The sequence below is a fragment of the Elaeis guineensis genome, chromosome 9 (assembly GCF_000442705.2).
Source record: "Elaeis guineensis isolate ETL-2024a chromosome 9, EG11, whole genome shotgun sequence".
NCBI lineage: Eukaryota > Viridiplantae > Streptophyta > Magnoliopsida > Arecales > Arecaceae > Elaeis > Elaeis guineensis.
In genome coordinates, this window is record NC_026001.2 from 79328004 (window position 1) to 79340457 (window position 12454).

At 37.2% G+C, this 12454-nt stretch overlaps 1 non-coding gene across 1 annotated transcript; it reads right to left on the reverse strand.

Moving 5' to 3' along the window:
* Window positions 1-1898: 1898 nt before the first annotated feature.
* LOC140851850 (small nucleolar RNA R71) lies at window positions 1899-2004 on the reverse strand. Its single transcript, XR_012134607.1, has one exon. It is a non-coding gene; the product is annotated as a small nucleolar RNA R71 (small nucleolar RNA).
* Between the last annotated feature and the right edge of the window lie 10450 nt (window positions 2005-12454).

The following is a 12454-nucleotide window of genomic DNA, read 5'->3' on the forward strand; positions in this document are numbered from 1 at the left end:
GGCGTGTCGAGGAAAGAAGAGTTATTTACCTAGTACTTTCCAGAGACACATCGTGATCTATAGGTACGGAGCATGCCGAGAAAAGATAGATATTTTTTCTAAGATTAATCGCATCAATTTAATTAAAAAAAAAAGATACAACTTGCTAGTACAAAATTAATTCAAAACTTCGAGCTCTTTATTTTCTTATTACATCAATTTTAAGATAATTTATTTTCTAAATCAAAACAACGCTTCTTTCTTTTATTTTACAATCTCAACTTAGCCCAAGATCCCTGAGGATACGATCTTGACTCATCCTACCTACGTAGTGAGTAGAGTTATTTTTGGTGCTATCAACGACTACGCATCAAATTTTGGTGTCGTTGCGGGATCTTGGCATGGTTGAATTAAAAAATTAAAAAAAAATAAAAAAAAATACTTTTCAGTTTTTATTTCTCACTTTAAATTTTTTTTTCAGTGCTTTCTAGCTAGATAATCTTGTTTGCATAATTACATAATTACCTTGCATAACTAATTTACTACTTTTTAATCTTAAGAATTTTTCTGCTCAGAATAATTTACTATTTTTTATAGCCTAGTGATTTATTGCTTTTTAGACTTAATCACTTAAACTTATTTTCTTGCAAAACTAAAAAAAAATTAAAAAAATATATAAAAAGATAAAACTATAAACCTTTTTTTTAAAAAAAAGAGAAGCCACTGACATTTCATAACACTTAACTAAAATAGCGTAACCTCAAATATAAAAATTTCTAACTTGATTGGACACCTTGTTTCTTTGCATTGCATCTCCATAATTAATCTTAAGGGCAATAACCCATTAACCAGATAAGGTGGAGATTTGATCACCCTTCCTTGGTCCAAAAATTATAACCTTCATTCTGCATTAAACCAAGCCTTAATTTTAAAATCAACTAGACGTCAGCCCTAGGAATTTCGAGCTCAATAGGACAAGAAAGCTCTAGAGTTGAACCGAGTGCGGATTGGTTAATTGCTCAGTGTCTAAGGCAAGTGGTTAAAGAAAGTGGTTTTCAATTGGTTCCATTGACTGACCTGGCCAACTCAGTTGGTGTCTAAGGAAAGCAACGAGCAGAGAACCTCCCACATCTTACGCTTATCTGGCCGAGTCAGTTAGTCAGTCTTGAGCTTGGAGTGCTCAAAGGCGGTCTTGAAAGTTAGGAGCTGTCTAGATCTAGGTTAACCCTAGGATAGAGAGTCTATGCTTGTTTAAGTTGATTGTAATTAATATCTAAACATTAACTAATTTCTCTCTTTTCATAGATTTAAGATTCTTAGGTTCTTCTCTTTAGATTTTCTTCACTCTTTTCTCACTTTATTATAAATATATATATATATATATATATATATATTATAAAAACTAAAATTTTTTGTGTTTGCTCTAAAGTATAATTGTAGGGTGTATGCTTGGCCGTAGATCGTTACGACCAGAAATCCAACCTTTTGATCCAGAAATAGAAAGAACCTTTAGAGCCAACAGACGTAAAAATATGGACCAAAATCAGGAGAATGATCCACCCAGGCAATTGAAGGAGTACTTTACTCCTTCCACATATATCTACTCTCCTTATATTCAAGTGCCTCCTGTGGAGGCCACTCAATATGAAATTAAGTCCAGTGTAAACCAAATGTTACCTTCATTTTATGGACTTAGTAATGAGGACCCTTATAAACATCTTGAAGAATTTCTTGAGATATGCTCAACTGTCAAAATTCACAACTTCTCCGATGATGCTCTTAGGTTAAAATTATTTCCTTTCTCACTTAAGGACAAAACCAAATACTGGCTACATACTTTAGATTCCATGACTATATCAACCTGGGACCAGTTGCAAGGAGAGTTTCTCAAGAAATATTTTTTCATAGGAAAAACTAATCAAATAAGGAAAGCCATAACTAGTTTTTTCCAATTAGATGGAGAAATATTTCATGAAACATGAGAGAGATTAAAGGACCTTATTAAAAAATATCTCCACTATGCTGTACCCAAGTGGCAGTTAATCCAATATTTTTATGATGGGCTATCTGAAAGACATCGATAAATGATCGATGCATCATGCGGTGGGACATTCATGCTGAAAAGTGAGAATGAAGCATGGTAACTGTTTGAAATTTTAAGTGAAAATTTATTACATCATATGTCTGCCTCTATTAGAGATAAACCCATGTTAAACCCAAAGAGAGGTGGAATATATGAAGTAGAAAATGCCATAGATATCCATCATAAGGTAGATGAATTGTCCAAAAGTTAGATCGATTATTAAGTATAGGACAGTCACCTTCTCCATCCCGTCAGATACAAGATATATGTGCATTGTGTTCGAGCCCCACTCATTGTGTGAATGATTGTCCGGTTGCACCACAGTTTCCTGAATATGTACAAGAACAAGTCCATCAAGCCCAAACTACTCATAGATCAAAGAACAACCCCTATTCTAGTACGTACAATCCGGGATGGAGAAACCATCCGAATTTCTCATGAAAATCACAACCAGTGGTTCCTCCAGTGCAACAAAGATCAGGTTATCCGGATGCAACTTATAGGCATCCATCCCAGCCACAATACCAGAACCCTCCTTAACCCACTCTGAGTACTCATAGCTCGACTTTCGAAGAAAAGGTACTGCAAGCACTTAAAAGACTAGAAATGAATACCCAACTCCTTCACTCCATACGCAATCAATAGCAAAGCTAGAGACCCAGATAGGTTAGCTAGCAACAGCTTTCAGTAGGAGGGAAGAAGGCAAATTATCCAGTCAGCCTATTAATAACCCAAAAAGACAGTACATGGCTGAAAGCTCCATTGGTCCTGAAACATTTTCCGAACATGCCAAATCGATTATGACCCTTAGAAGCAAAAAATCTTAAATCAACCTGAAGTAATCCAACAACAAGAGCAACCAATTTCAGCTATAATAGAAAAGAAGAAATTTGAAGAGAAGAAAGAACCTATTAACCCAACACCTGCACCTAAAGCTCCATTTCCCAGTACTTTAGAATCCTCTCTGCCTCTTGATAAGAAGGGTATAAAAATGAATGAATGTTGGAACTGTTTAAACAGGTTCAGATAAACTTACCTCTTCTCGATGCCATTAAGCAAGTTCCAACCTATGCTAAATTTCTAAAGGACCTGTATACACAGAAACGAAAATCAAAGGCACAAATACTAAGAAAAGTCTACCTAACTGAGTAGGCTAGCTCAGTTTTCCAGCAAATTGCCCCACCCAAATTGAAAGATCCAGGTACCCCAATTATTTCTTGTGTCATAGGGGACCTCACGATTAAGAAGAATTATTAGACTTGGGTGCAAGTGTCAACCTTCTCTCGAGCTCTGTATATGACCTATTTGGATTTGGAGAGTTAAAACCCACGACAGTGACCTTAAAACTAGCAGACCGATCCATTAAGGTACCCCGTGGAATGCTGGAAGACGTATTGATGAAAATAGATAATTTTACTTTCCTGTTGACTTTCTTGTGCTGGATATGGAATCTGGCAGCAACCCCAACCAAATACCAATCATCCTAGGTAGACCCTTCTTAGCAACCGCTAATGCTTGTATAAATTGTAGGACCGGAGTTATGGATGTATCTTTCGGAAATAAGAAGCTAAGGTTGAATATTTTCAATGCATCTTTGGGACCACCTGTGTACGATCATAATGAGATCAACTTGTTAGAGGAAGTTATAGAAGATAAAGCTCCTACCTTGCTCAACTCTGATCCTTTACAGGCATGTCTAACACATTTTGGAATGGATAATTTTGATATTGATGGATACACTGAAGAAATACATGCTTTGCTAGAACCCCCCAATTTTAGCACCAATCCCCTTGGACTGTAAAGTACGAGCAATTACCAATTCAATCAAGCCCTCTGGTACCATCCTTAGAAGCACCACCTACTCTAGAGCTAAAGCCTCTTCCTGCCATGCTGAAATATTCATTTCTTGGATCCAATGACACCCTTCCAGTGATCATTGCATCTGACCTAACCAACGACTAGGAAGACAAACTTGTCGGGGTACTCAAAAAGCATAAAGAGGCTATAGGGTGGTCAATTGCCGATTTGAAGGGTATAGATCCTTCTGTTTGCATGCATCATATTCACTGCGAGGTTGAGGCAAAACCACATAGGACATGCAACGAAGATTGAATCCGAATATGCGAAAGTTGTGAAAAAGGAAGTAGTGAAATGGCTAGATGCTGGAATTATCTACCCAATTTCGGATAGCCAATGGGTTAGTCCAACCCAGGTAGTACCTAAGAAGTCAGGTATTACCGTAGTAGAGAATGATGAGGGTGAGTTAATTCCTACTCGTGCAACAATTGGTTGGCGAGTATGTGTAGACTATCGAAAGCTGAATGCTGTTACTAGGAAAGATCATTTTCCTTTGCCTTTTATTGACCAAATTTTAGAACGGCTAGCAGGACAAAGTTTCTTCTATTTTCTAGATGGATATTCAGGATATAACCAGATCCCGATATTTCCTGCTGATCAAGAAAAGACTACTTTCACATGCCCATATGGAACATTTGCATTTAGACGTATGCCATTCGGTCTTTGCAATGCACCAGCCACTTTTCAACGGTGCATTTTGGCCATCTTTTCTGATATGATCGATAAATTTTTAGAAGTCTTCATGGATGATTTTTCAGTATTTGGCTCTACCTTTGATGATTATCTTCAGAACCTAGCCAAGGTTCTTCAATGATGTATAGAGACAAATTTGGTTTTAAGTTGGGAGAAGAGCCATTTTATGGTTCGTGAAGGAATCGTGCTTGGACATATTGTATCCAAGCGAGGGATCGAAGTAGATAAAGCAAAGGTTGAAGTAATCTTGAAATTGCCTCCCCCAATCTCGGTTAAACAGGTGCGATCATTTCTAGGCCATGCAGGTTTCTATAGGCGCTTCATTAAGGATTTCAGCAAGATATCACGACCCTTGTGCAACTTGCTTGCCAAGGAAAATTCTTTTGATTTTAATGAAGATTGCCTAATGCTTATAATAAACTCAAAACTGCCTTAACCACTGCACCAATCATAAAATCTTCGGATTGGACCCTACCATTTGAAATCATGTGTGATGCTTCTGATTATGCTATAGGGCAGTCCTTGGGCAAAGATTTAATCGAGAACCGCATGTAATTTATTATGCAAGTAAAACTCTTTCAGATGCTCAATTGAATTACACCACGACTGAAAAGGAGTTACTCGCTGTTGTGTTTGCCCTAGATAAATTTAGATCATACCTTTTGGGCTCCAAAGTCTTAGTATACTCCGATCATGCAGCACTGAAACATCTGCTATCCAAAAAAGATACAAAACCTAGGCTGATTAGATGGATCCTTCTATTACAAGAATTTGATTTAGAAATTTTAGACAAAAAGGGCTCCGAAAACTTGATAGCAGATCATATTTCTAGGATCCTGGTAGAACACAATAAAGAAAGGATTAAAGATAGGTTTTCGGATGAACAACTCTTTTCAATCTCTTCCACTGATCTTCCCTGGTTCGCTCATATAATCAATTACTTGGCAGTGGGACAAATCCCATCTCACTGGACCCAACAAGAGAAAAATAGATTTTTCTCCCAAGTAAAGAACTATTTCTAGGAAGAACCAGAATTGTTTAAATATTGCCCAGATCAAGTAATCCGACGTTGTGTCCCCGAGTGTGAAGTCCAAGGTATTCTTACTTTCTGCCACTCGTTAGCATGTGGGGGACATTTTAATGGAAGAAAAACTACAGCAAAGGTATTGCAGAGTGGATTTTATTGGCCGACACTATTCAAAGAAGCACATGAATTTGGCCGTAATTGCTTGCGATGCCAGCAAATAAAAAATATTTGAGAAAAGATATGATGCCCCTGTCCCCTATTCTTGTTGTAGAAATTTTTGATGTTTGGGGAATTGATTTCATGGGACCCTTTCCCTCCTCATTTGGATTCGAGTATATTTTGGTAGCAGTGGACTACGTATCAAAATGGGTAGAGGCTATGGCAACCCGAACCAATGATCACAAAGTCGTGATCAAGTTCATTCAGCATAACATCTTTAGTCGATTTGGATACTCAAGAGCCATAATTAGCGATGGGGGTACACACTTCACAAATAAGCACTTCGACATGCTAATAAAAAAATACAGAATAACTCATAAAGTTGCCACACCTTATCACCCCCAGACAAGTGGTCAAGTTGAGGTCTCCAATAGAGAGATCAAGCATATTCTTGAAAAAATAGTAAGACCGATAGAAAAGACTGGTTAGCACGCTTGGATGATGCATTATGGGCTTACCGTACTGCTTTTAAAACACCCATAGGAATGTCTCCTTATCAACTTATATTCGAAAAAGCTTGTCATCTGTCGGTGGAATTGGAACATCATGCATTTTGGGCCATACGGCAATTTAACTTTGATATGAAAAATGCAAGTTCCAATAGGAGACTTCAACTAAATGAATTTGAAGAGCTATGCAATGAAGCGTATGAGAGTGCCAGAATTTATAAGGCTCGAACTAAAGCATACCACGATAAATTCATTGCACGAAAAACATTCAAGCCCAATCAAAAAGTTTGGCTCTTCAATTCTAGGTTGCGTCTGTTTCCTGAAAAACTTCGCTCACGTTGGGACGGACCTTTCATTGTAACTCAGGTATTTCCTCATGGAGCTATAGAACTCAAAAATCTAAACAGGAGAACACCTTTAAAGTGAACGGTCAGTGATTGAAACCTTACATAGATGGAATTAGTGATGGAGAATTAATTGAATCTGTTGATTTAGTGGATCCAATACCGCCATAATACTCAATTCAGTCTGGCTGAAGATGTAAAACTTAGCGCTTGTTGGGAGGCAACCCAACGATTTCATTTTTTTTTTACTTTTTACTTTACTGCAGCTGCAGAAATTTAGAATAAAAGCCTATTAATCAATGAAGCTATCTTCAACTTTCGAAGCAAAATTATCCCAGGTACACTCTCTCCTTTTATTTTTATTGCTTTCCTACTCCATTGAGGATAATGTAGATTAAGTTGGGGGGGAAGGAAATTAATGAAATCTTCGAGTATAGTCAGAAATAATTAGTTTTGTGTATCCGAATTTATTTTGATTAAGAGTCAATTAGTTTGTGTATCTTAATCAATGAATGATTAACGGTCAAGATAATTTTAGAGATACTGAGGAATAAATTATTAAAAAAAATTTAATGAATGGCAGGGTTTAGACTAAACCAAAATTTAAAGGTGATTCTACAACCCTCTTCTTACTGATCTCAGTAAAGAATCTGCTTCATGAGAGATTGGGTGGAAAGATCGAGGTATGCAAAAATTTCTTTAAAATTTTATTTTTATTAAAAAAAAAAAATAAAAAAAAATATTGGTTTCCTACTGAGTAACCGGGCCCCTTCGCCTAGGTAAGCATTGTGGTTCGCGTAAAAAGGTGGGCAATGTTAAAAAAAAAAAAAGGATAATAAGGGGATTAAATTGCAAGAAGATAATAAACCTTTCTCACATTAAGTTAGAGGATTTAAAGAGTAAAGTGGGGAGTTGGTGAAAGAAAAGCTCTTGAAATTTTTTAGTTAATACTCAGCCACTAATTGGGTCAAATTGATAATCCAATGAAGTATCTCTTTAATGGTCTGACCAAGTATCACCTACCTTTTGGGATGCCTAACATAACTTTTTCTTCAAAATCAAGTCGGTACACAATGCTGATATATCTATTTTACTCGAGGACGAGCAAAATTCAAGTTGGAAGGTGTGATAAACACTTAATTTAAGTATTTTAAAGTAGAAAATTATATTTAATTTATTTTATTTATTAAAAATTTGATGTTTCTTTTTATGTTTTATAGGAAAGATGATCGCCGATACAAAGAGTCTGATTCGCAGATCAAAAAGACTCAAGTTTGAAAAAATTGGACTTAAAATGAAATTAAAATAAAAGAAGGATACATACGGTATTATAGAAAATGAAGATACTATGCAAGGAATCCAAAAGGATATAGATATCATTTTAAAGAAATAAAAGTTTCTTTTTGTAATTGAGAAACTTTTGTAATTTGTTTCACGGTGCTTCCTCGTGAATGCGGCATTGCGGGCGTGGGCGCGAGCGGCACAGCGCGGGCAAGCACTGGTGCGGGCACGAGCGGCACAGCGGCACATGGATCGCGGCAGCAGACACGCAGGCGATGCGTAGGCGACGCGCAGCGTGGGCGGAGCGCGGACGACGTGCAGGCGGGCGCGGACGCAGGTGCGGCATTCAGACGCGCGGTCTTTAGTATTTTTTTTCTTTAGTCCCATATCGAAAAATCATGTAAAACTCCTCCCTCCTAACACCTATAAAAAGGCTTTGTACTTCTATTTGAGAATCATCCCAGAAATTCTTCTAGAGCCTTGCATAGGGAAAAGAAAGGGACTACTTCGTGAGCAGCTAGGTTAGCAGTTTGGGAGTGGAGAAGAAACTTTGTAACGACACAGAGCGGGTTTATTGTTCTAAACTTTCTTGTATTTCTTTATATGCAATAAAGATTATGATTTTTATTTAAATTATCATGAGTTCTTTATTTGCTCTCTTTCATATGCTTTTATTTATGCTTTCCTGTTAGATTAATATTAGGAACAATTTTTACTTTCTGGAGATGCACCGTGATCTACGAATACGGGATGTGCCGAGGAAAGAAGAGTTGTTTACCTAGTACTTTCTGGAGACGCACCGTGATCTATGGGTACGGAGCGTGTCGAAGAAAGATAGGTATTTTTCTTAAGATTAATCGCATCAATTTAATTAAAAAAAAATAGATACAACTCTGCTAGTACAAAATTAATTCAAAACTCCTGAGCTCTTTATTTTCTTATTACATCAATTTTAAGATAATTTATTTTCTAAATCAAAACAATGCTTCTTTCTTTTATTTTGCAATCTCAACTTAGTCCAAGGTCCTTGAGAATACGATCTCGACTCATCCTACCTACGTAGTGAGTAGAGTTATTTTTGGTGCTATCAACGACTACGCATCAAAGCCGATTCGAGCGCATATCCCAGAGGAAGATCGACAGACCAGCAAACCCCATCATGGATCGAACCATGTCTAACAAGGTTCGATTCCTCCTTTCAGACACACCATTATGCTGTGGTGTTCTAGGAGGAGTCTACTGAGAAAGAATCTCATTCTTCCCAAGATATGTCAGAAACTTATTGAAAAGATATTCACCTCCTCGATCAGATTGAAGAGTTTTAATATACTTTTTAGTTTATTTTTTTACCTCATTTCGAAATAGTTTGAATATTTCAAACGACTCCGACTTATGCTTCATTAAGTAGACATATCCATAGCTCGATAAGTCGTCTGTGAAGGTTATGAAGTAGAAATATCCACCTCTTGTACTTGAGCTCATGGGTCCACATACATCAGAATGTATCAGACCCAAGAGTTCACTAGCTCGCTCACCTTTTTCAGTAAAAGGTGATTTGGTCATCTTCTCAAGAAGATAGGACTCACAGGTTGGAAGTGATTCACAATCACCAACTTCAAGAATTTCTTCTTGAGCCAATCTGTTTATCCTATTTTTATTGATCTAGCCTACAGTGCCAAAGGTAGACTTCTGACATATTTTTCATTCTAGGGTGTTTATCGGAGGTTTGAACCATATTAACAGATTGTGATAGTAAGTAAATTTTATTATTTAGTTATCCAACAAACATTGTAACACCATTCAAAATGATATTGCAAACATTTTCTTTTATTAAAAATTCATAACTGTACATGGCCAAAAGGCCTACAGAAATAATATTTAATAAAAAATTTGGATAATAGTGACATTCACTCAGAATTACATTACGAGAGTTGATTACAAGGTTCATGATTCTTAAAGCTAGAACTGAAACTTTGCTTCCATCTCTAACGTTCAGGAACCTCTCACCTTCATCAAATCTCCTACTGATCTGCAGACCCTGCATCGAATTACAGATATGATAAGGACTTTTGGTATCCAATACCCAGGTAGTAGTATCACAAATGAAAAAGTTGAAAAGTGTTATCATATAATTCCCTTGCTTCTTCTTTAGCCTGTTCGAGTCCAGAGAGGCAATGTATAGAGGACAGCTCCTCTTCCAGTGCCCCTGCTTCTTGCAAAAGAAGCACTCCGCCTGGCTCTGGTCGGGCTTGCGCTTCTTGGTCTGACCCTATGCAGACATCCCAACATGTGACTGTACCTTCTTATTCTTTTTCTTCTTGTTCTTTTCCCTTTCTTAAGGGTCGGCGACTAGAAGAAGACCCTCCCACAATATTCACTGACTCCTTATGGAGCTGGTGGTCCTTCTCAAAGTTTTGCAGCAAACCCAACAAGCCGTAGTAGTTCACTGTAGGCTTTGTCATCCGAAAATGAGTAAGGAAGGAGAGGAAGGACTTGGGCAAAGAATTAAGGATCGTATCCTTACCAAGCTGCTCGTGCATGGGAAAGCCCAGTTTACTTAGGCGCTCAATCATTTCGATCATGTACAGTACATGATCAGTGACTGAGACCCCATCCCTCATCTGAGTATTGAAAATGGCACAACTAGTTTTGTGCCTTTCAACGTCGTCAAGCATGCCAAAGGAGTCATTCAACATTTGAAGCATCTCCTACGGCTGGACATTCTCGAACCTACGGCTGAACTCATCATTCATTACCGCCAGCATTATACACCGAACGGTGATGCGATCGTTGAGCCACTTCTGATAAGTGTCTCGGACCGTTCCTCTAGCATTCGGGGCTGGCTCCTCAGGTGCCAGATCCGTTCTACATAAAGGATCCATTCATGCTCAAGGATGATTTTTAATTTTTGATACCAGCTATCGAAATTAGGTCCCATGAGCTTGTCATTATCTAATAATGACCGAAGCGACAGGGTAGTGGCCATAGCTGCGTAAAGAAAAACCAGACCTTTATTAGTACATAAATTATTAATACTAAAGACTTGGACTTTAGTCTAAAGTTTCTCCCAGTATTTTTATGAACTGGTAGCCTCAATCTCCAATTTGAGAAATTACTTTAATTCTTAGTGGGTACTAGAATCCACACAGACCACACATGAGCCCAACTTTGGTTGGTCAACCCATGTGCATCTATGGGTAGGTTCATAACCAGTTATTTCTCTAAACAACTTCTAGTTATTAATTTTGCCCCAGAACCTAATCAGTAGGCTTTGGCCTCCACTAAAAAGATCTGGTTAGGTCCAACTATTAACATGACTTGATTTGGTGAATCTGACCAATAAATGATCAGGCCCGACTTTGGTCGGTCAACCTGACCACCATCAGAAAGACTCAACCAAATGATCATATTATGAATGATAATTCCATTAGTCAATAAGCACCAGGCCTTTGGGCCTCCAGTGATTATTAAACTAATGGACTTATTATCACTCACTTAATGGGAGGCTATGACTTAGTTATCACTATAACTTAATCATTTTTAGGGACCTAATAATTTTTGAGGATTTTATTAAAGGATAGAAGAGAAGAAATTAACCAGTCAATTTCAATCCTCCCACTGACTTCACCAAGTCAGATTAAAAAGATTTAATTAAAACCGACATTAGGAGCACCTAAATCAGTCACACTGATTTACCTAATGATATGGGTGAGCCCTAATCATCAAGTGATCTAATCGAAACCTAACTCATCAGGTTGGCCAGGTAAGTGAGATCAGTAGAAGGGATATGCCATTAACTCATCAGAGATTGAATCAATGCGAGTAGCTCCCAATTAAAAACCACTGGTCAAATTATCGAACTTACCTTAGACACCAACCGGTTCATTAGTTTTAATTTGATCAACTTAGTAAATAAGGTTCCACCGCGTAGCTATGAATTAAGTCCATCTTGGTCTAGTTAAAGACATGGACCCATTCAACTACAACTATTGAAGTTGAGTCTAGAGTGTCCTTGACCTAATCTAATTCAACTTTTGATTAGATTTGATCAATTACTCTAATTTAGTCTATTTCTTTAAGCTAACCTTAGGTCTAACCCAATTATGGACCTAATCCATCTAACCCATTGATCCATAAGTTTATGCAATTGTCTTAGGTCTTAATTCACAATTCTAGACCAACTAGATAACACTTAATTCTTTTAATTAAGTATTTGGGCTGATGGGTCAGGATTTGATATTTTGAAAATAATTTTTAAATTTGAAAAATTTTATTTTCTGTTCACCAAATGTGTTGACTCATTTCACAAACTGATCAGCACATTTCATAAACAGCAATCCTATTGCTAATTACATAACAGAAAATAACTCAATCAAAATAAATCATGAATATTCCTTTAGATCTAATCTAACATATTTATGATAAATTTTATAATTGAATCTTTACAATTAAGTCCTTTCGCTACTTCGTCTGCATGGGATATAATCGCTCGGCACCCCTACCGCCATAGGAGAACCCATCG